The 22315-nt window shown below is 44.8% G+C and overlaps 1 protein-coding gene across 6 annotated transcripts in view; it reads left to right on the top strand.

Annotated features, from left to right (window-relative positions):
• Positions 1 to 559: 559 nt before the first annotated feature.
• The window catches only part of TP53BP1 (tumor protein p53 binding protein 1), a 135463-nt gene continuing 113707 nt past the window's right edge, over positions 560 to 22315 (top strand). For 2 of the 6 annotated variants that reach the window (XM_056572109.1, XM_056572110.1), the window contains exon 1: positions 21774 to 22130. The gene's annotated coding sequence lies outside the window, so the exon portion shown is untranslated. Of the gene's footprint in view, positions 689 to 21773; positions 22131 to 22315 lie in introns of those variants that run through there. The other 4 variants (XM_056572106.1, XM_056572105.1, XM_056572108.1 and 1 more) reach the window with 4 other exon arrangements.

The following is a 22315-nucleotide window of genomic DNA, read 5'->3' on the forward strand; positions in this document are numbered from 1 at the left end:
ACTCTATATAGATTGATGAATCCCCCCCACTGTGTGTACTGTATAGGACCCTGAAGAAGCTCCTGTCCTCTACATAAACCATTGTTTCCCAACCAGGGTGCCTCCAGCTGTTGCAAAACTACAACTCCCAGCATGCCCGGACAGCCAACGGCTGTCCGGGAATGCTGGAAGTTGTTGTTTTGCAACAGCTGGAGGCACCCCGGTTGGGAAACACTGACATAGACGGTGATTTACAGCTCCCAGCAGCTCTTTATTACTTTTATATGTAAGGACTTGCTTTATCTATATTAGTTATCTACTTATTTTTCTTTAATCCTCACCTATTCCCTATTTTTGGATGACATTTTGGTGGCTTCAGAACCAATTACCAGGTTTCCATAGAGTTCAGGTCTCAACATACAATGGTTTCAACATACAATGGTCGTCCCGGGAACCAATTAATATTGTAACTTGAGGGACCACTGTATCTTGTTTTAATTACTATTTAGTCCTCGTCACAATAATAACAATAATGGCATGTCTGATGTCAGTACAAAGAACTCCACCTCTGCTGGAGACGGGCGCCCCTAGCGTTCTTTAAGGGATTGGCAGTTTAGAAGAGCAGCTTTCTACAGCAGCAGAAACCATTCTGTTCGTGTCCCTCCCATGCCTGCCTGCCTTCCTTTCTAGATCTACTGAGCTCACTGAGGTACAGTAAATATACATTTACATACTAGACATTGTTAGGGTCGTGCATGCTATAGATAACCTGGCTATAAGCTATGGATGCTGGAGACAGGCTGCAGGATGCAGGAGTCTACAATGGCAGGTCTACTGCGTAATCCATCCTTTCATTCATTCTCCAGCTAGGAGAGATGCTATGACGTGTTTTATGTCATAAGAGTAGTAGATGGCATAGGGTAGGTCCAGACACCCCAAAACTTTCCTCTTCTGGCACACAATGTAAATAAATGGTCATTGTACATCTGTCCCTGTTATGTAGTGGGGAGGCTCTTTGTTCTCTACATAAGGAAGAATGAATTGGGATTTTCCTGCAGCCTCTCATGCCTGGTAGCAGTGTTCCAGGTTAATGTTGCAGTGCCAGAAGCTTTTCTAGTATAAGATGTGAGATGATGTAATTCTTCTTAGCCTTCCACATCAATATATCCTATTACAACGTATCGGGGCTTCTAGTCCACTCCCTGTTTTTGGTTTGCAGAAGTGTCTGAATATGTGGACTGAAGAAGAATATATCATGCAATCACTGAATTATTCCAAATGTATCCTGTTCTGTGTGGCATAGGTTCTGCATATTTACTAACAAGACAGGATGTACAAGTGGATACAATGAAAGCAAGCATGAGGATGGCACAGGGCTTTGTTCTCGGGAATGATTTCATGGAAATGATGGGCAGATACATGGATAATACAGGGAAAGTGATCAGGCCAGGACTAAATGATATTGTGGTAATATTACTGAAAACAGAGCCTTGTTCAGTGTCCTGTAGATGGAGAGGCGTTGCTTTCATGACAATTCCGATGGAGAAAAGAAGAAAGTAAACAATGGACCAATAACATTGCGAAACAAATCTAGATGAGAATTTTACAAAAAGTGTTTAAGTTAAAAACGTTTTACAGTGATCCCTCAACTTACGATGGCCTCAACATACAATAGTTTCAACATACAATGGTCTTTTCTGGACCATTGTAACTTGAAACCAGACTCAACATACAATACTATGGAATCTGTGAAACGTGTCAAGGGCTGGAAGAACCGACCTGTATTACTGATGTGTATGCACTGACTGGTGTCTGGTAGCGCCCCCTACAGTACAGGGAGGTATTACATGTTCTGTACCCTTTACCTGTACCAGGGTTAGCTGCTCCTTTGGACACCAGGTGAGGGCGGCTCCATTTTACTTTTTTTAGGACACTGTGTTCTGTACAGGACCCTGAAGAAGCTCCTGTCCTCTACATAGACCAGTGTTTCCCAAAGAGGGTGCCTCCAGCTGTTGCAAAACTACAACTCCCAGCATGCCCGGACAGCCGAAGGCTGTCTGGGCATGCTGGGAGTTGTAGTTTTGCAACAGCTGGAGGCACCCTCTTTGGGAAACACTGAAATAGACAGTGATTTACAGCTCCCAGCAGATCTTTCTTACTTTTATATGTAAGGACTTGCTTTATCTGTATTAGTTATCTACTTATTTATCTTTAATCCTCACTTTTTCCTATTTTTGGATGACATTTTGGGGGCTTCAGAACCAATTACCAGGTTTCCATAGAGTTATGGTCTCAACATACAATGGTCGTCCTGGAACCAATTAATAGTGTAACTTGAGGGACCACTGTACTTTATTGTGTCCTCCAATGCTTGTTTAAAGCAAACCAGTCACTGTGACAGCTTTGGGACACAACAATGCAACTAAAGGGCCTTAAGAAGTCACTTGGTACTCTTTCCTGCAAAGTCCTATTTATAAGGGGTCAGAAGGGTTGGGCTTCATTCTTCTGCCTGATTGGCCCTTTGTTGCTTTTTAGTAATTGCAGTACAGCTTTTGCTAGGACATCATGTTGCCTTGAAAGGAACATTATATTTTGGAATGACTAGCATGCATTGTTGTTATTCATATTATTCTCAGATAAAATGATCTTATGGGATTATAGTTCAGCCATGGCCAGTCATGTACCCTCAGATATTTCTTAAACATAGTAGTGAAACCTCTGGGTTCTCCCTTTGTATTGGGTGTCTGTTATTAAGTATGGCACACAACAGTTTATCTCTGTTGATCTGTGAATATAGGACTATTATTTCCTGTATAGACATACAACAGCTGCATGCTTCCGCCTGACACCATTTTGCAGTGTTTGAACACCACAGTAAGGATTCTTTGGCATATCCTAGTACACTAGTTATTCAACTTTATGCTATTTGTACGATGTCCATTTTAGGACATCTTCAGTCGTCAGACATAACTCCGTCCTCCGTCATGTGAAACGGCATCCTCCCTCAGAGCAATCGCCGTAAGTCATCAGCCGCAACTCCGTCCTCCATCAGGTGAAACAGCCTCCTCCCTCAGACCAATCGCTGTCATCCTTCAGCCACAACTTCCTCATCCAAAACGCTGTCATGCCTCAGACGATTCTCCCTCAGAACTTCCTGCCGCATAGCAGAGCCGACGCTGCACAGCACTGTATAGCAGAGCCGACATTGAATAGCATGTACAGCACAACCCATATAGCAGAGAGCCGACACTGACTCGGCTCTGCTACACGACAGGAAGGTTTTTCGTCTAAGGGATGACTGAGTTTTGGATGAGAGACTTTAGGATGACAAAGGAGGGAGGAGGGAGTTGCTGCTGACACCTGACAGAGATGGGTCCGAGGGAGTAGGCAGGACGCTGTTTTGCCTGACGGAAGACAGAGGTACGGCTGACGACTGATGATGTCCTAAAATGGACACCGTATATTTGAATGGCATGTAATATGGCCTTGTTTTAATTTTTTTTTATTATTATTTTTACTGGTCCTTTATGACTAATTCAATTGTGTTTGGGATTCTCTGGGTGTATTTATATTAGATTTCTTGATACCATTATACATAGAATTTGTTTAGGGTGCAAGTCAGTGGATTATCATGGTGTCTAGATGTAAAGTGGTATTTTAGTCAGAAGCAATTATCACCTATCCATTGGATAGATGACAAATGGTAGATTGGTAAGGATCTGACCACTGAAACCACTATGATTGCTGGAATGGGGAACTCTGGCACCTACTCTGCGTAACATTTAGACAACAGCTAGAAGGAGTTTGCATGGAGGATGAATCAAGTTAGTGTACTACTGCTCCTATAAAAGGCTATGGTACTAATAAAAATAGCCAAACCTAATGCCCAACTATTGAGCAATGCCAGAAGATTTGAATAGAGGGGTAGGATTAATGCTTGACTGTTGCTTCATTCACACTGCTCCTAACCACATTTTTGGGGCAAAGTGGGAAGTTGGGGCACTGGGCCCCCGCCAATCTAGCAATTATAGCTATTCATTAAATGGGTCATAATCGCTTCTTACTAAATACCTCAGCGTAAACATTATTATGATTTATTAAGTATTAGAGTTATTTTTATGGTTTGCAATTATTTATAAATAATAAATATCTTTATTCCATATTTATGAAATATTTTAGGTTTTCCTTTCTAACTAATTTGTTATTTTAATATACAAGGAACTTTTATTAGATATGTACTATATTTTCATAACTGTAATCTAGACCCTTGGCAGCTTAGATGACCAATCTGTTGGATGCACCGATATAAGGCTACATTCACACTGCCATTTGTCTCAGGCAATGTAAAGCCTGTTGTTTTATGATCGCGAATAGCGGGAGAAGAAATAGTGCTTGAACCGTCTTTTTCTGCCGCTATTCTCTCTGAAAATAGCGGCACCTGACAGACCCCATTGACTATAATGGGGTCTATCAGGACCCTTTATTGCCCGTTATGAACCGTTAAAATGACGGCCGTCAAACTCCCCCCAAAAAAAGAGCTTGACTGCCGTTATTGACGAGGCATAATGGTAGTATAAAAGGGGCCTAAAAGGGTGCTTCAAAGCTTATCAATTTGCTTAGGCTGCTTTCACACTATAAAACAACTTCCGTTATGAACGCCCGTTAGGAAATCGGCCTTTATACGGCCGGTACAAAATCCCTAACAGCCATTAGAAAATCCCATTATAGTCTATGGGATTTTTCTAATAGCCGTTTTAACCCGTTATCGCCCGTTATTAATAACGGCCGATATTTTGTGACGGGCGATAGTAACGGGAGAAATAGTACATCCACTATTTCTCCCTTTCATTCACCCGTCACAAAATAACGGCCTTTATTAATAACGGGCGATAACGGGTTAAAAAGGCTATTAGAAAAATCCTATAGACTATAATGGGATTTTCTAATGGCTGTTAGGGATTTTGTACCGGCCGTATAAAGGCCGATTTCCTAACGAGAGTTCATAACGGAAGAGTTGTTTTATAGTGTGAAAGCAGCCTAAGATGTGTCACTGTTAACTTATTTGATATTTTTGCTACTCTCACCGTCTTCCCTGGTTTTATATAATGTGTTCTATGGCTTGAATAAACTGTTCATATATTTAGGGATTGGTATGCATCTTTACATATTGGGCAGTACAGGCTTTTACAATGGATTTGTGGGCGCTTTGTATACCACCATATGGTGTCTTCATTGTTCTCACATACAAGAAGCAATGCTTCCAGGGGAAAGTAACTAAGTTCTTGATAAATGTCACTTCATGACATTGGAATGGTTACTGAACATGTACATAAAAAAATCTGTTTTCTGGTGTTTTTAGATATAACATTTTCTCCAAGTTTGACTTAATCCAAGATTTCGTTTCAATCTTGGTGCTACTTCTGCATAACTCAGGCTACCATCACTGCCTGTAAAGGCCTGTTAGCGGGGACTTAGACCTTTGCCAACAATTCATAATCTACAGACTAGACCCACAAGGTCCAGAAGATTAAATAACCTTGTACAGGATCTGTACTTTCTTTCTCAGAAGACAAAGCTAAGGTGTCCCTGTTTATTACTGTTGGAATCAGCTGCTCCAGAAATCCGATCATGGCACCGTGCGTTCACTGAAGCATACTGGCATCTCCAATAGTGAGAACCTTGGCAGAAAAGGATGCAGTGTAGAAAAAATATTTTTTGGAAGTAGGAAGTAGGTCTAGGCTAAGTTACATAATGTTTCTTGTTCTGCAAGGTAGAGGAACATTTAATATTATATTGGCCTTTATCTGGTTTCCAGCTAAGGAAAAGCTCTCAGTTTAAGGGTATGTTCACAGGGGCGGATTACCTGCTGAATCACTGTAGCTTATTTGCTGCAGAAAATCCGCAGCAGATATTGCTACCATTAACTTCAATGGGTCTGAAAAAAAATCTGCAAATCTGCCTCTATTGCGGATTTTCTACCGACCCATTGAAGTCAGTGGTAGCAAAATCTGCTGGTAATCTGCCCGTGTGAATGTACCCTTAGGGTGTATACACACATAGGGGAAGATTTATCAAAACCTGTGCAGAGGAAGAGTGGTGCAGTTGCCCATAGCAACCAATCAGATTGCATCTTTCATTTTCCACAGGCCTCTTTAGAGGCCTGTGGAAAATGAAAGAAGCAATCTGATTGGTTGCTATGGGCAACTGCACCACTCTTCCTCTGCACAGGTTTTGATAAATCTCCCCCATACAGTATACGGCGCATATTTGATGCCCAGGGTTTGAAGCTGCAGATTTTATGCTGAAGATTTCAATGTAAACTAAATAACTGAACACAGCATCTAATCTGCAACTTCAAATCCTGCGCATCAAATATGTGCAGGACAGTGTACCTGTAAATAGACCATACATCATTTAAAAGCAGTGGATTCCGTCCAATGAAGGCCAGACACACAGCTGCTATGGCTGCTTTTGTAATGAGTAGTAACTGAGAATGTTGCACCTTTGGAAGCCAGACCAATTTGTACGCCTATTATATGTTCATGTAACCGGAATCATAGGTTAAAATATCCTTATTATGCCTCAGTACCCATATTTTCCTTTTAAAGTAGACACCACAAGTAATACCCCACTGCTCACAATCCAGTGTTGTGGCCAATGATTGGCTACAGCACTTACACGTCCAAGTTAAGAGGGATCAGGAAGGAGAGACCAATGGTGCACCCAGGAACTAGATTGGTGGGTGATTGGTAAAGTGAAATTGGCTTCTTTTATTATTTTACAATTTTCTGAGCTTTCAAAAAAACATTTTAAATTGGCACTCTCATTAAAACTATTTTTTGCTATTGCACTCCTTATGGTAAATATAAAAATCTTTCTAATGTAATTTGCTTTAAAAAAAAAAATGAAGTTTTCTATGTTTGTGTTTAAAAAAAGCTGCCACTAGGTGTCTCCCTACTTGTCCAGAGTACATTTCCCCATCTCTTGCACAGACTTTGGACTCCTGCTGGCCTGGCAAAAGTCCAAAATCATGAAATGCATTCTGGAGTGCTGAGGGGGGTCTGTGCAGCCTTAGCCAATCATAGCTCATCTCACACACTGAACTACTCTGGGCTGTGCCTAGCAGAGTGAGAGAGACAGTTCTCCCCTGTATGGCTTCAGATGATGTCACGCCTGCTGGGGAACGCCCTTCTCAGTCTGTGAATCTGACTCAAACTGAGCAGTAGTGATGAGCGGCATATGCCATATTCGAATTCGCGATATTTCGCGAATATGAGGACGAATATTCCTCCCATATTCGTGAAATTCGAATATTCGTGATATTCGTGAGATTTTTTTTCCATTGCGAAATTTCGCCATTGCGAAATTTTGCAATTGTGAAATTTCGCTCATCTGCGCATGCGTGCTATGACATCATGCGAGAACAGGGATCATTTCCTGGATCTTTGCCAGTTGCTTTTTGCATCGCGATTTTCTGCTGCCCTGCGAAGCGAAGATGGTGGGGAGTAACTTTTCACCAAGTGAGGAAAAACTGCTGATTTGTGTAAGTAATTTCACCACTGTTATTTCATTATATTTAAGTGCATTTTAGACTAGTTTAAAAGTTATGATATAAGATCAGATAGCAGTGTTTCCCAAACAGTGTGTCTCCAGCTGTTGCAAATCTACAACTCCCAGCATGCACTGACAGACCATGCCTGCTGGGAGTTGTAGTTTTGCAACAGCTGGAGGCACGCTGGTTGTGAAACACTGAGTTGGTAACAAACTCTCAGTGTTTCGCAACCATTGTGCCTCCAGCTGTTGCTAAACTACAACTCCCTGCATGCAACTCGCTCCATCCCCCCCCTCTCCCCCAATGTGAATGTACAGGATACATTCACATGGGCAGGGGCTTACAATGTGTTTGTAGCTGAAGCAAATTTTGTGCTGCAGCTCAAACTCTCAGCGGGAAACTACTGTGAACCCCCGCCCGTGTGACTGTACCCTAAAAACACTACATTACACTACACTAACACAAAATAAAAAGTAAAAAACACTACATATACACATATCCCTACACAGCCCCTTCCCCTCCCCAATAAAAATTAAAAACGTCTGGTACGGCACTGTTTCCTAAATGGAGCATCCAGCTGTTGCAAAACAACTACTCACAGTATTACCCGACAGCCATTGACTGTCCAGGCATGCTGGGAGTTTAGCAACAGCTGGAGGCACCCTGTTTGGGAATCACTAGCGTACAATACCCCTATGTCCACCCCTATGCAATTCCCTAATTTAGTCCTCAAATGCGCATGGCGCTCTCACTTTGGAGCACTGTGTTATCCGTGGTATTACATAGGACTGAAGGTCACATCTACTACATTATCTGTACTCATAGAGTTATCACTGTGTTATCTGTGGTGTTACATAGGACTGCAGGTCACATCTATACATTATCTGTACTCAGAGAGTTATCACTGTTATCTGTGGTGTTACATAGGACTGCAGGTCACATCTATACATTATGTGTACTCAGAGAGTTATCATTGTTATCTGTGGTGTTACATAGGACTGCAGGTCACATCTACTACATTATCTGTACTCAGAGAGTTATCACAGTGTTATCTGTGGTGTTACATAGGACTGCAGTTCACATCAACTACAATATCTATACTCACTTATCACTGTTATCTGTGGTGTTACATAGGACTGCAGGTCACATCTATACATTATCTGTACTCAGAGAGTTATCACTGTGTTATCTGTGGTATTACATAGGACTGCAGGTCACATCTATACATTATCTGTACTCAGAGAGTTATCACTGTGTTATCTGTGGTGTTACATAGGACTGCAGGTCACATCTATACATTATCTGAACTCAGAGAGTTATCACTGTTATCTGTGGTGTTACATAGGACTGCAGGTCACATCTACTACATTAGCTGTGTACATTATCACTGTGTTATCAGTTGTGCTTCTTCTGTTTAAAAAAAAAAACTATTGGGTTCTCTTCTGCTTTAAAAAAAGCAATTGGTTGTCACAGGATACAAGGCACAAAGGACGCAAGCAAAAGCACAGAAACACTCTCCTCTCCAAACCACCATGTGAATGTGCAAAGGAATGCTGGTGGGGAGTGATGTTATATACTGGTCATGCCAGCAAGTTTCTATTGGTTGCTAGGGACGTTGCTAAGCTCTGACAACTGTGCTTGCAGAACTCTCATTGGCTCACAGGATAAGTAGGGGGAATTTCAAAGAATATTCGCATGCATAAAGCTTTCGCCTCACAGTCTCATCCCTGGGTCTTTAATGATACAAGAATTGCATTTATCAGTCGAAGGAGATCCCTACAATGTGCTCAGTTTTTAAAACTGTTTGAAAAAAAGACGAATATTCGTAATAGCGAATTTTTAGCGATATTCGCTGCGAATATTCAAAATGCGAATATTCGTGAGCAACACTACTGAGCAGGAAATACAAAGCAATATCAAGGTAGAAAACTAAAAAATAAGAAAAATAAAGGCAGGGGGTGGTTTATCATGATGGGGGCAGTGAGCTGGGAGGATTATAAAATTTAACAAGATCATAAAAGGTACTCTTTAAGTGGCCAAACAACCCCTTTAAGTTCAAGATATTCATACATGCCACATCTGCCACTATTTCTACATGCACATATTATCTCGAAATCACTGCAAATTTAAAAGAAACATCTATACATATCCTAAATCCTAAAATAAAATTATGCGTCACCTAAAAAACGTCTTTACAAACAAAAGGTTATGAATGGAGATTTATCAAGACCTGTAGAGAGGAAGAGTCATGCTGCCCATAGCAACCAATCAGAAAGCTTCTTTCATTTATTAAAAAAAAATAAAAAATACGGTAATCCGATTGATTGCTATGGGCAACTGCACCACTCATCCTAGTATATTATTTGTATAAGGATTTTTTGTTTGTTTCACTTGTTTGATAGTTAAAATGTAGTTATGTTGTTCATAAACAGATAAGGAGGTTGTCAGCCCTGGATATGATGTGTTCCATGCAGTTAGTAAAGATTTACTGTTTTCTGTATAAAATGTTGTTCATATTGTGAACTTACATGTGTCAAAGGTGGAACGCCTAAAGCCATCATGACATATATAGATTAGCTCTTCAATGTGGAAATGTTATTACCGTATTTTTCGTCCTATAGGACGCACCAGCGTATAAGACGCACCCAATTTTTAGGGGCAAAATCTAAAAAAATTAAGATTTTGAACCCAATAGTGGTCTTCAACCTGCGGACCTCCAGATGTCGCAAAACTACAACTCCCAGCATGCCCGGACAGCCGTTGGCTGTCCGGGCATGCTGGGAGTTGTAGTTTTGCAACATCTGGAGGTCCGCAGATTGAAGACCACTGCAGGAAGAGGTAATACTCACGTGTCCCCGCCGCTCCGGACCCGTCACCGCTGCCCTGGATGTCGCTCCATCGCTGTCGCCGTGTCCCCGTCGCTCCGGAACGTCTCTGCTGCCGGCCGGGTATCCTCGCTCTCCGTTGCCGCCATCACGTCATTACGCACGCCGACGCACGTATGCGACGACGTGATGACGAGGAAGGAGAGCGCCGGCCATACAGGGGATCCCTGAACGGAGAAGACACCAAGGAGGCAGGTAAGGTCCCTCCCGATGTCCTGTAAACACTAACCCGGCTATTCAGACGGGCTGTTCGGGACCGCCGCGGTCCCGAACAGTCTGACTGAGCAGCCGGGTTAGTGTCACTTTCCCTTCAGACGTGGCGGTCAGCTTTGATCGCCGCGTCTGAAGGGTTCATACAGGGCATCACCGCGATCGGTGATGTCCTGTATTAGCCATGGGTCCCGGCCGTTGATGGCCGCAGGGACCGCCGTGATAGGGGTGTATTCGCCGTTTTGGGTAAGAAAAAGTGCGTCTTATACGGCGAAAAATACGGTATATAACAACTTTATATACACAAACTATATACAGCTAGCTGGTAGACATAGGTATGTTCACACTGAGGAATTGGCGAGGAATTCTCGCGTAAAAATTCCACTTTTTTTTTTTTGCTGAATTTGCGCAGATGCGGAATTGATGCGGAATTCCGCATAGATATTCCACGCAGAATATAGGAGGAAACATTTTTTTGTGGTTTTTTTTTGCTGGACTACAACCATCAAATAGAATTTCCATTTTTTTTTTTTTTGCGAATTCCGCGAATTCTGTGTGAAAACGCGTTCGTCTGAAAAAAATATTAACATTGCGGTCTATAGTAATTTAAACTCGGATTCCGCATTAAGAAAGAACATGTTCATTCTTCATGCGGAACAGAATTCCACGGCGGAATTTCACATTCGAAAAATTTCTCAGTGTGAACTAAGGAGCGGAATTCAATTCAAAACAATGGGGTTTGGCACTGCTGAATGCATTGGAGAGGAATATGCGAGCGGAATTACTTGTGGAAATTCCTCACCAGTTCCTCACACTTCTTCAACATGGGGCAAAGATAAAACCCTATGGATAACAAAAAATAAGCAAATATTATTTGGAGAACCCAAGCTAAAATAATATTATAGGTAGGTCATCTTTTTACCTCTTATGGGTCTAATCACACATACAGTATTCTGTGCAGATTTGATGCGCAGGATTTTCTGCTGCAGATTTCATGGTAAGGCTCCTTTCACACTATGAAAAGGACCCGTTGTATAACACCCGTTATAAAATCGCGGGCGATCGCGGGGTAAAATGCCCATTAGAAAAGCCCTAACTTATGTAAATAAATCCCATTATAGTCTATGGGATTGTTCTAATACAGGTTTTAACCCGTTCTCGCCCGTCATTCATAATGCACGTTATTTTGGGACGGGAGATAGTAGCGGGAGAAATAGTGCAACGGGTCCTTTTCATAGTGTGAAAGGAGCCTAAACTGAATGACTGAACACAGCTTGAAATCATGTGCATCAAATCTGCGCATTAAATTTGCGCAGAATACTGTACGTGTGAATAGCTCCTAATAGCGGAAATATTTATCTTAAAAGGGTACTTCAAGATAGAAGTTTTTCTTTCTTTTTTTTTTTAAACTTGCCCAATAATGCTGGCATTTAAATAAAAACACCTGGACTTACCTACTGTCACCCCACCTCCGGTATGCTGTTCCTGACCTCTGCTGCAGTCTTCTTCCTGCTTTTTGTTCTCGTCTCGCTGGCCGCAGTGAAGTCCCATCTTTGCCGGTGTTAGGCTGGAATTCCACCAAGGTTTTTCAGACGAAAATGCTCCAAAAAAGGCCCATTCTGCCAAATAGCATTTTTTTCCTTGAAAAAATGGCTCAGCCAGATGTTAGCTACAATTCAATGCCATATCCACTTGGCATTTGTCAGTTTGGCGTTTTTTAATCCTTTTGGTGTTTTTCTGCTATTTTGGGCTTTGTGGGGGATTTTCAAAAACAACCTCATGTCGACACTTTGGCATTTTTCTGGTAAAATTTTTCTTCCATAGAAGTCTAAGGGAGTGAAAGAACGCCAAAAAAAAAAAGCTATGTGGGTTTTCATTAAAGGAAAAGTATCATGTAAAAAACATATCCCCTATCCTAAGGATAGGGCATAAGTTTAAGATCACGGGGGGTCGTAGTGCTAGGGCCCCCTGCAATCTCCTGTTTGGAGCCCCGGGTCTCTCCTTCACACCAGCGCATCACGCTGGGGTCACGGTGGGTCCGAAGCGGAAACCGCCACGCCCCCTCTATGGGAGAGCCATTCGTCAATCTTCGGTTCTCCCATAGAGCTATATAAATGAAGCAGAGAGGCACCTGGGAGCAGCGGGAGGTAAGTCCAGTTTTTTTTTTTTTTTTTAATTCAGGGCAAGTTAAAAAAAAAATTCTAATAAGCTGACAGCTTGACACATCAGAACCTGATATGTCTGTTTTGGTAAATACTTGTGTTTCCCATAAAATAAAAATTCTGGAGTATCTTTTCTTATAGTTTTGTATTGTGCCGTTCCTCTGCTTACAATAATATATTTGAATAAATTGTCAACTGGATATATTATTCCTGTCAATGGGTCATGTCCTAATGAGTGGCATATTTCCAATAGGTCAACAAGGTCCTGGCCTAGGGTGACTACTTAAAGGGGCAGCAGAAATAATACGCCCTATAATACACCACTGCTTCAGGCAACTGCTGCCACCGAGTGGGTGCCAGGCATACCTCCCAGGCAGCTGTGGTGCGGTGTGCGTAAAGCTTGCCATCCCAGGGACTGCACTGGTGATGGGAGGCTGAGCCCCATGTGCCTGGAAGTTGTGTGAGTGTCTGCTCTGTAGGGAAGTTGTCTGACTGCCGTCTGTTCATGGCCCACGTGTGGGAGTGTGGCTGTGTGTTTGACCTGTACCCCTCGCTTCTTTCTACCCTGATGTCTCCTGCTGGCTGGCTGGTCCAGATGTCTATGTGCCCCCCTCATTGATTATCCAGCCTCCCCGCCCCCCATATCTAGAGCAGCCTGAACCGGGAGCCCGTCCTGCTGTTCTTGCCAGCCTGGAGAGCAAAGCCTGGGGGCTATGTGGGAGATGGCCTCCTCCATGGTGAGGACCAACCTATATGTGTGACAAAGTAAGTACACCCCTCCCCCCTTCATTGGACACGGGGCATAGTATACTTCTTCTGTATATACAACTGGGGAGATTTATCAAACCCTGTGCAGAATAAAAGTGGAGCAGTTTTCATAGCAGCCAATCAGATTGCCTGTGACACTCTTCTTTTGCACATGTTTTGATGAATTTCCCCTGTGTAGAGGAAGAGTGGGGACGTTTCAGAGGCCTTTTTCGAAAATGAAAAAAAATAAAAATACAACAATCGGATTGGCTGCTATGGGCAACTGCTCCACTTTTCCTTTACACAGGTTTTAATAAATCATTCCCTATGGCAGGGCCGGTGCAAGGATTTCTGCCAACGCAAGCGAAGCTCCATTTTGGTGCCCCCCCCAAGTCGACCCCCAAACTCCACCACCGCCCACCAGTACATATAATGTAGTAGATGTGACCTGCAGTCCTATGTAACACCACAGATAACAGTGACAACCCTCTGAGTATAGATAATGTAGTAGATGTGACCTGCAGTCCTATGTAACACCACAGATAACAGTGACAACCCTCCGAGTATAGATAATGTAGTAGATGTGACCTGCAGTCCTATGTAACACCACAGATAACAGTGACAACCCTCCGAGTATAGATAATGTAGTAGATGTGACCTGCAGTCCTATGTAACACCACAGATAACAGTGATAACCCTCCGAGTATAGATAATGTAGTAGATGTGACCTGCAGTCCTATGTAAAACCACAGATAACAGTGACAACCCTCCGAGTATAGATAATGTAGTAGATGTGACCTGCAGTCCTATGTAACACCACAGATAACAGTGATAACTCTCTGAGTACAGATAATGTATAGATGTGACCTGTAGTCCTATGTAACACCACAGATAACACAGTGATAATTCTCTGAGTACAGATAATGTATAGATGTGACCTGCAGTCCTATGTAACACCACAGATAACACAGTGATAACTCTCTGAGTACAGATAATGTAGTAGATGCGCCCTGCAGTCCTATGTAACACCACACATAACACAGTGATAACTCTCTGAGTACAGATAATGTAGTAGATGCGCCTTGCAGTCCTATGTAACACGACAGATAACACAGTGATAACTCAATAACAACCCCAGCGTCTCCCCCCTCCCCTTATCAATCATAAATATACAACTCCTCCCCCTCCTCAGACTCCTCACCCTCGGCTCCCAACCTTCTGATAGCTTCCCCTCCTGCACCCCATCTTTGTATTTATGTTCTCCCCAGCCTCCCCTCCGCACCTCATCTTTAGTCTTCTCCGTTGCCCCTGAGGCCCGGCCCGTGCTCAGTAGCATTGCTAGGGACCCAGTTTCACCTTGTGGAGATGCAGGGCGAGTGACGCATTGCTCCCCCTTACCCCTAAAATAGGAATGTACTGACACCAAAGTGCAGTGTTCTGCACCGATATATGAGCTTGCAGAGCATTGAACCGGAGTGTAAGTACATTCCTATATTAGAGGTAAGAGGGTGCAATGCTCTACCCCTCACATAAAAATGTACAGACACTAGGGTGCAATGCTCTGCACCATCATATAAGGGTGCAGAGCATTGCACCCTGGTGTCAGTACATTCCTATATTAGGGGTAAGGGGGTGCAGAGCATTGCTCTCCCTTACCCCTAATGTATAGACACTAGGGTGCAATGCTCTGCAACCTCATAAAAAGGTGCAGAGCATTTACCCTAGTGTCTGTACATTCTTATATTTGGGGGTAAGGGAGTGCAATACCCCTCATATATGAATGTTCAGACACTAGGGTGTAATGTAATACACCCCTTACCTCTAACATAAGCATGTACAGACAATAGGGTGCAATGCTTTGCACCCTTATAAATAAGGGTGCAGAGCATTGCACCCTGGTGTCTGTACATTTTTATATAAGGGGTAGGGGTGCTGAGCAGGTGTTGCCAGCAGAGTAATGGAGGAGGCACAGGCAGCCAGGCACTGGGCCACATGCTGTGCTGAACATGGTCATGGACTGCATCCGACCTGAAGTAAGGGGCTTGAGCCACGGGGAACACGGACTCCAGCTGCTGAGGGTCACAAGAAGTAACGCTCTGAGGCGGCCCCAGCAAATCTCCTCTTCTTGCACTTGGAAGCCCCGGCGAGGGCCGGGCCGAGACATTACAGACGTGCCGTGCGCGGCACGTGACCAGCCCGAGCAGCAACTGAAAATGCTAAAGAGTCTGCAGGGGCTGGTCGCATACAGGGGCGGTGGTACAGGGAGGGCTCCCCCAGCTGCAGGTGCTCGCAGCTTAGCATGCACACGGCTCTCCCCATCACGGCCTCCTCCAATTGGACCCCTCAAAGCCCGCACTGCTCCCTGCATTTCAGCCGGACCCCGCACCTCTTGCAGGACCAGCCGCGGTGGGCATCTTTAACGCAAGGCAAAGGGGGCAGCTGCTTTGGGCCCCCAGGAATGACAGGGCCCAGAGAAGCTGCCCCTTTTGCCCCATGTTAAAGACGGCCCTGAGCTGTTCTGCTGCCGTGGGCGCCGCTCTATGAGCGAGTGACAAACACGGCACGAACAACACAGCCCAGCGGGCGGCGGGGCGCAACACAGCTTTATATAAAAAAAAAAAAAGTCCTTGATTTTTCTGCCCTCTGGTCCGTACGCCCTTAAGCGACCGCTTGGTCTGCCTTATGGAAGCGCGGAGCCTGCCCTTTGGGGGAGATTTATCAAAACCTGTCCAGAGGAAAAGTTGCTGAGTTGCCCATAGCAACCAATCAGATCACTTCTTTCATTTTTCAGAGGCCTTTTCAAAAGGGAAAGAAGTGATCTGATTGGTTGCTATGGGCAGCTCAGCAATGTTTCCTCTGGACAGGTTTTGATAAATCTCCCCCTATATGTATATATTAATGTATATGTACTATATGTGCCTGCCAACTTTTGAATTGTAAGGCTATGTTCACATGGCAGAATGTCCGGGTGGATTCCGGGCGGACATTCTGCAGAGAGTGGGTGCCAGCACTAGGACCACTCAGAAATGTGTTGTCTCCATAGCCAGCAATGCATTTCTTAGCGGATTCCACAGAAAGAATTGAAATATGATTTTTGTGGCAGATATTTTAACCGCAGATATTACTGGTGGTAGCAAGATGGCAGTATACGGCTATGTTCACACGGCAGAATTTCTGCTTGGAATTCAGTTTGAAAATTATGCAGTAAATTAAGTAAGAAATGTATTGCCCATTCACTTAAATGGAATTCCTGCAGCGGAAATTCTGCTGTGTAAATGGAACAGCAAAATCACATTGAAATGTATTGGCTATAAATTCATGCCAAATTTTCATGTGGAATTCCATGCAGAAATCCTGGCGTATGAACATAGCTTAAAGGATAGGGGTGGCTGCAGAAGTGCAGGGTCAAAGATGTCTTAAAGGAGAACTCCGGTATGGGAAAAAAAAAACGTATCCCCTATCCTAAGCATAGGGGATAAGTTTTAGATCGCGGGGGCCCCGACAGCTGGGGCCCCCTGCGATCTCCTGTACGGGGACCCGGCTCGCTCCTGCTCAAAGCAGGAGCCAAGCGTTTTCGACCACAGCCGAAGCTGCGGCCGACATGCCCCCTCCATACACTTCTATGGCAGGGCCGGAGTGCTGCCTTCGGCTGTGGTCGAAAACGCTTGGCTCCTGCATTGAGCAGGAGCGAGCCGGGTTCCCGTACAGGAGATCGCAGGGGGCCCCAGCTGTCGGACCCCCCGCGATCTAAAGCTTATCCCTTATGCTTAGGATAGGGGATAAGTTGTTTTTTTCCCCCATACCTGAGTTCTCCTTTAATATAGCCTAATGTCTGCAGGACAGATTGTTATATCTTTCTGGGCCAGATAAAGAAAAAAGGAAATAAAATGTCTACAGTCCGAGGACGAGTCACTGGATGTAATAGTTCTATATTCTGACTGAGCAGTATAAAATGAGGAAGGGGGCATAGGCGTGTGCACCCTAAATATATATATATATATATATATATATATATATAAAATAAATAAACAATAGCTGTTATTAAGGCAGTTAAACTAAAACATTAGGGTGACTAACTAGAGAATCCATAGAAAGATGGTAGTGCTAGCGTACACTGTCATAATAATAATAATAATTATAGCACCAATAAATTACACAATTTATTACAAATTGATGATTTAAAAATGAAAAAAAATCACCTCTAGCAGATATTGGCTGCCGTAAGCCGTTCTTGGAGAGTGGGATGCCAAGGGTAATGCTGCTGGTATTGCGCAGTAACCTCCTGGCCTTGCCGACCTCACCCTTCCGTTGCCGCGACTCTGCCTCTGCGTGACATCACAGAACTCGCATGCTACAGGGGAGGTCTGGAGGAGGAGCATGTCCGTCCTACCAGGGCCGGTTTTAGGCCTAGCGTGGCCCTTGGCAAAATCTAATAGTGCACTAACCAGATTTGCACATTTTTGGTCATTTCAAATACCATAAAAAATATCTAAAAAGCACATCCCATAAAAAAAATAAAAAAAAATGGTACAGATAAAAACTAGTCACAGCGCAAAAATTACCCTCATAAATCCCCATATACAGAAAAATAAGAGTTATAGGGATCAGAATAGTACAATTTTATATTTTTGGATAGTTCCCCCACATTAGGCTGTCAGTATAGTTTCCCCACATTAGGTTGGCAGTATAGTTCCCCCACATTATGTTGGCAGTATAGTTCCCCCACAGGTGAAGTACAGTTCCCCCACATTAGGTGCAGTATAGCTCCCCCACATTAAGTGCAGTACAGTTCCCCCACATTAGGTGCAGTATAGTTCCCCCACATTAGGTGCAGTATAGTTCCCCCACATTAGGTGCAGTATAGTTCCCCACATTAGGTGCAGTATAGTCCCCCACATTAGGTGCAGTATAGCTCCCCCACAGACATACAGCCCTCAGCCATATACAGTGTATGGCTGAAGGCTGTATGCCTGTGTACTGCCCCACTTCAGTGTTCCGTCCACCGCTCCTTCGGTCCGGGGTCACAATCTACTGCTATGGCCTATGGACCATAGCAGTAGGTCCCGGGACCGGAGGAGCGGTGGTCGGAGCACTGAAGATGACGTGCAGGTAACTTACCATGCCCGCGTGTCCTTCTCCTCGATGCTGCGATGTTCCGCTCCTCTGTTCCTATTGGCGCACGCACGGGACGTCAGTGACGTCCCTGTGTGCGCTACCTCCCGGCGGCCACTGCATTTTTAAAGGTAACGTGAGGCGGCAGAAAGGTAACCGGGACATCCTTGTGTCTCGAAAAGATCTTTCGGGACTCAGGGATGTCCCGAATGTGACGGGGCCCCCTGCGGGCTGCTCAGTGGTGGATCCACCCCCTGGATCCGCCACTGAGCAGCCCGCAGGGCTGCAGCACGGAGGTGATAGAGCCTCAAGTTTGAGGCTTGATTAGGGTGTGCCCAGGCACACCCCCTGCGCACGCCTATGGAAAGGGGTCCCATGCAATAATTTTCTACGAGGCCCGGCTTTTTTAGTTACACCCTTGTTTATACCTTATGGTGGAGATTTATCAAAATCTGTCCAGAGGAAAAGTTGCCCAGTTGCCCATAGCAACCAATCAGATCGCTTTTTTCATTTTGCAGAGGCCTTGTTAAAAATGAAAGAAGCGAGATAATTGGTTGCAATGGCCAACTTTTCCTCTGGACAGGTTTTGACAAATCTTCTGTCTGTAGATGGAATGCATATTCCAGACTTACAGAAATGTGTGTGAAGAGCCTTAGGCTAGGTTCACACTGTGGAATTTCTGGGCAGAATTCCTGCCGGAGATCAAGTCGGCGGCACTAGGACCGAGCGGACTACATTGCCGTCCCCATAGATGGCAATGCATTTCTGAGCAGATCTCCCAAAAGATCCACCCAGAAATGTATTGCAGTCTATGGGGGCAGCAATGCAGTCTGCTCGGTCCTAGCGCCGCCGGCTCAATCTCCGGCAGAAATTCTGCCCAGAAATTCTGCAGTGTGAACCTAGCCTTAGGGTATGTTCACACAGCGAAATGTCCGTACAGAATTCCGCTGGAATATTCCGCACAGAGTCCCACTCAATTTAATGGGATTTTGCTGCACTGTTCACACGGTGGAATTTCTGCAGCAGATGTTTGTGCTTGGCAAATCACGGTGATGCTTTCGCAAAAAGAATAGACTTGCCTATTCATTTTGTGGATTTTGCTTGGAAATCATTGCTGTCCTAACGTCCACGTGCCTTTCCAAGTAAAATCCACAAATAGAATAGACAAGTCTATTCTTTTAGCGTTTATTCATTGTGTGGAATGCCCGCGCATTTTACGCTGTGTGAACATGGCCTTAGAGAGCACTGACACGATGTTTTGTGTCTCCGAGGCCGAATACATCAGAAGCTCAAAATCGTGCAGACCTTGTTTTTCAGTCTGAGGCAAAAGTCGAATACATTCTAAAAATGACCCAGTCACTAGGGGACTCCAATGAGGTGATTGAATTGAATGGGGTCTGTGCAGATCCGAGTGTGGATATACAGTGGTCCCTCAAGTTACAATATTAATCGGTTCCAGGATGACCATTGTATGTTGAAACCATTGTATGTTGAGACCAGAACTCTATAGAAACCTGGTAATTGGTTCTGAAACCCCAAAATGTGAGGATTAAAGAAAAATAAATAGATAACTAATACAGATAAAGCAAATCCTTACATATACAGTGGTCCCTCAACATACGATGGTAATCCGTTCCAAATGGACCATCGTTTGTTGAAACCATTGTATGTTGAGGGATCCGTGCAATGTAAAGTATAGGTCAGTGGTCTACAACCTGCTGACCTCCATATGTTGCAAAACTACAACACGCAGCATGCTGGGAGTTCTAGTTTTGCAACATCTGGAGGTCCGCAGGTTGAAGACCACTGGTATTGGAGGTTATACTCACGTGTCCCCGCCGCTCCGGACCGTCACCGCTGTCCTGGATGTCGCCTTCCATCGCTGTCGCCGCATCCCCGTGGTGTCCCCGATGCTCCGGCAAGGCCTCTGCTTCCCCGGCATCCTCACTCTCCGTCGCCGCCATCACGTCGCTACGCACGCCGCTCCTATTGGATGACGGGACGGCGTGCGCAGCGACGTGATGACGACGATGGAGAGCGCCGACGATGCAGGGGATTCCGAAGAGGACGTGCCGGAGCCCCGAGGACAGGTAAGTGATCGTCAGCGGACCACACGGGGCACCGTAAACGGCTATCCGGTGGCAGCTGATAGCCGTTTATGCGATGGCCCCGACATACAAAAGCATCGTGTGTTGATGCTGCCTTCAATATGCGATGGCCTCTGAGAGGCCATCGTATGTTGAAATGATCGTATGTCGAGGCCATTGTAGGTCGGGGGTCACTGTAACAGTAAGAAAGAGCTGCTGGGAGCTGTAAATCACTGTCTATGTCAGTGTTTCCCAACCAGGGTGCCTCCAGCTGTTGCAAAACTACAACTTCCAGCATGCCCGGACAGCCAATGCTGGGAGTTGTAGTTTTGCAACAACTGGAGGCACCCTGGTTGGGAAACAATGGTTTATGTAGAGGACAGGAGCTTCTTTAGGGTGCCATACAGTACACACAGTGTCCCAAATGGAGCCACCCTCACCTGGTGTCCAAAGGAGCAGCTAACTCTGGCACATGTAAGAAGTAGTACAGAACTTGTACTTCCTCCCTGTACTGTAGGGGGCGCTACCGGACACCAGTCAGTGCAGGCACTTCAGTAATAGAGGTGATTTTCCAGTAAAATGCCCATTCTGATTGGTCAGTTCCTCCAGTTGTGACACGTTTCACAGATCTGGACTGTCTGTACATTGTATGTTGAGTCTGGTTTCAAGTTACGATGGTCCAGAAAAAAACATTGTATGTTGAAACTATTGTATGTTGAGGCCATTGTAAGTTGAGGGATTACTGTATATGGGCAGCTGATTTGGAGCTTTTTCTGATGGATCTGCGCCACAGAGGCACAAGATGTGGCATGAAGCTGAACTATTGGACAGCAAAGGACACACAAAAAGTCCTTACACGGGCCCCTGGTTTCCTTAGTCAGTGTCAAGAAGATATTGTAGAAAACAATATCTAAAGGAAAATTAGGGCGAGGCCAACAGCAGCCAATCACGTTCGTCCTTTCATTGTACAAGCCTTTAATACATGAAAGCAGCAGTCTGATTGGTCACTGTGTGCAGTTGTTCCTGTTTTGACCGAAGCTCAGAACGTGACAGCGCTGCATGCCGGGAAGTCTGTGAGAGTACACAGCATGGGAATATTCATTAAATTAAAGGTCTGGCTGAGAGGCCTGCTCTACTGTGCCCCTTAGCAACAGTAACCATGGTGACGCCGAGCTTCCTTGCAGAGGGCGTGACTTCCTTCCTATGCAGCTAATGGGCGCGTGTGTTTAGGATGACGTCACTGTGCTCCGGCCAGTGGGAGCCTGCGCTTGTGACGTGGTTCCCGGGCAGCAGGCAGCGTGTGGCCGTGGAGGGCTTCTGCTGGCACTGCCTTCTGTAGGGCATGTGGGCGCCCTGGCTGGCGATATATCACGACACTGTGTGGGATACTGAAACTGTGAGTCGGAGAGAAGTGCATGTGGTAAAATGTCTCTGTAGCGAGCGCCTTTGTGTGTGTGTAGGCCGAGGAGGACAAAGGGATGAGCGCTGCTTCTGTCTATGAGGGGAACATATACAAGCGCGGCTGTGTAATGTACGAGCCGCAGCCGGTCACAACATTCAGTCATGTGACCCTGTGCAGGT

This window comes from Hyla sarda, chromosome 4 (genome assembly GCF_029499605.1).
Source record: "Hyla sarda isolate aHylSar1 chromosome 4, aHylSar1.hap1, whole genome shotgun sequence".
Taxonomy (NCBI): Eukaryota; Metazoa; Chordata; class Amphibia; order Anura; family Hylidae; genus Hyla; species Hyla sarda.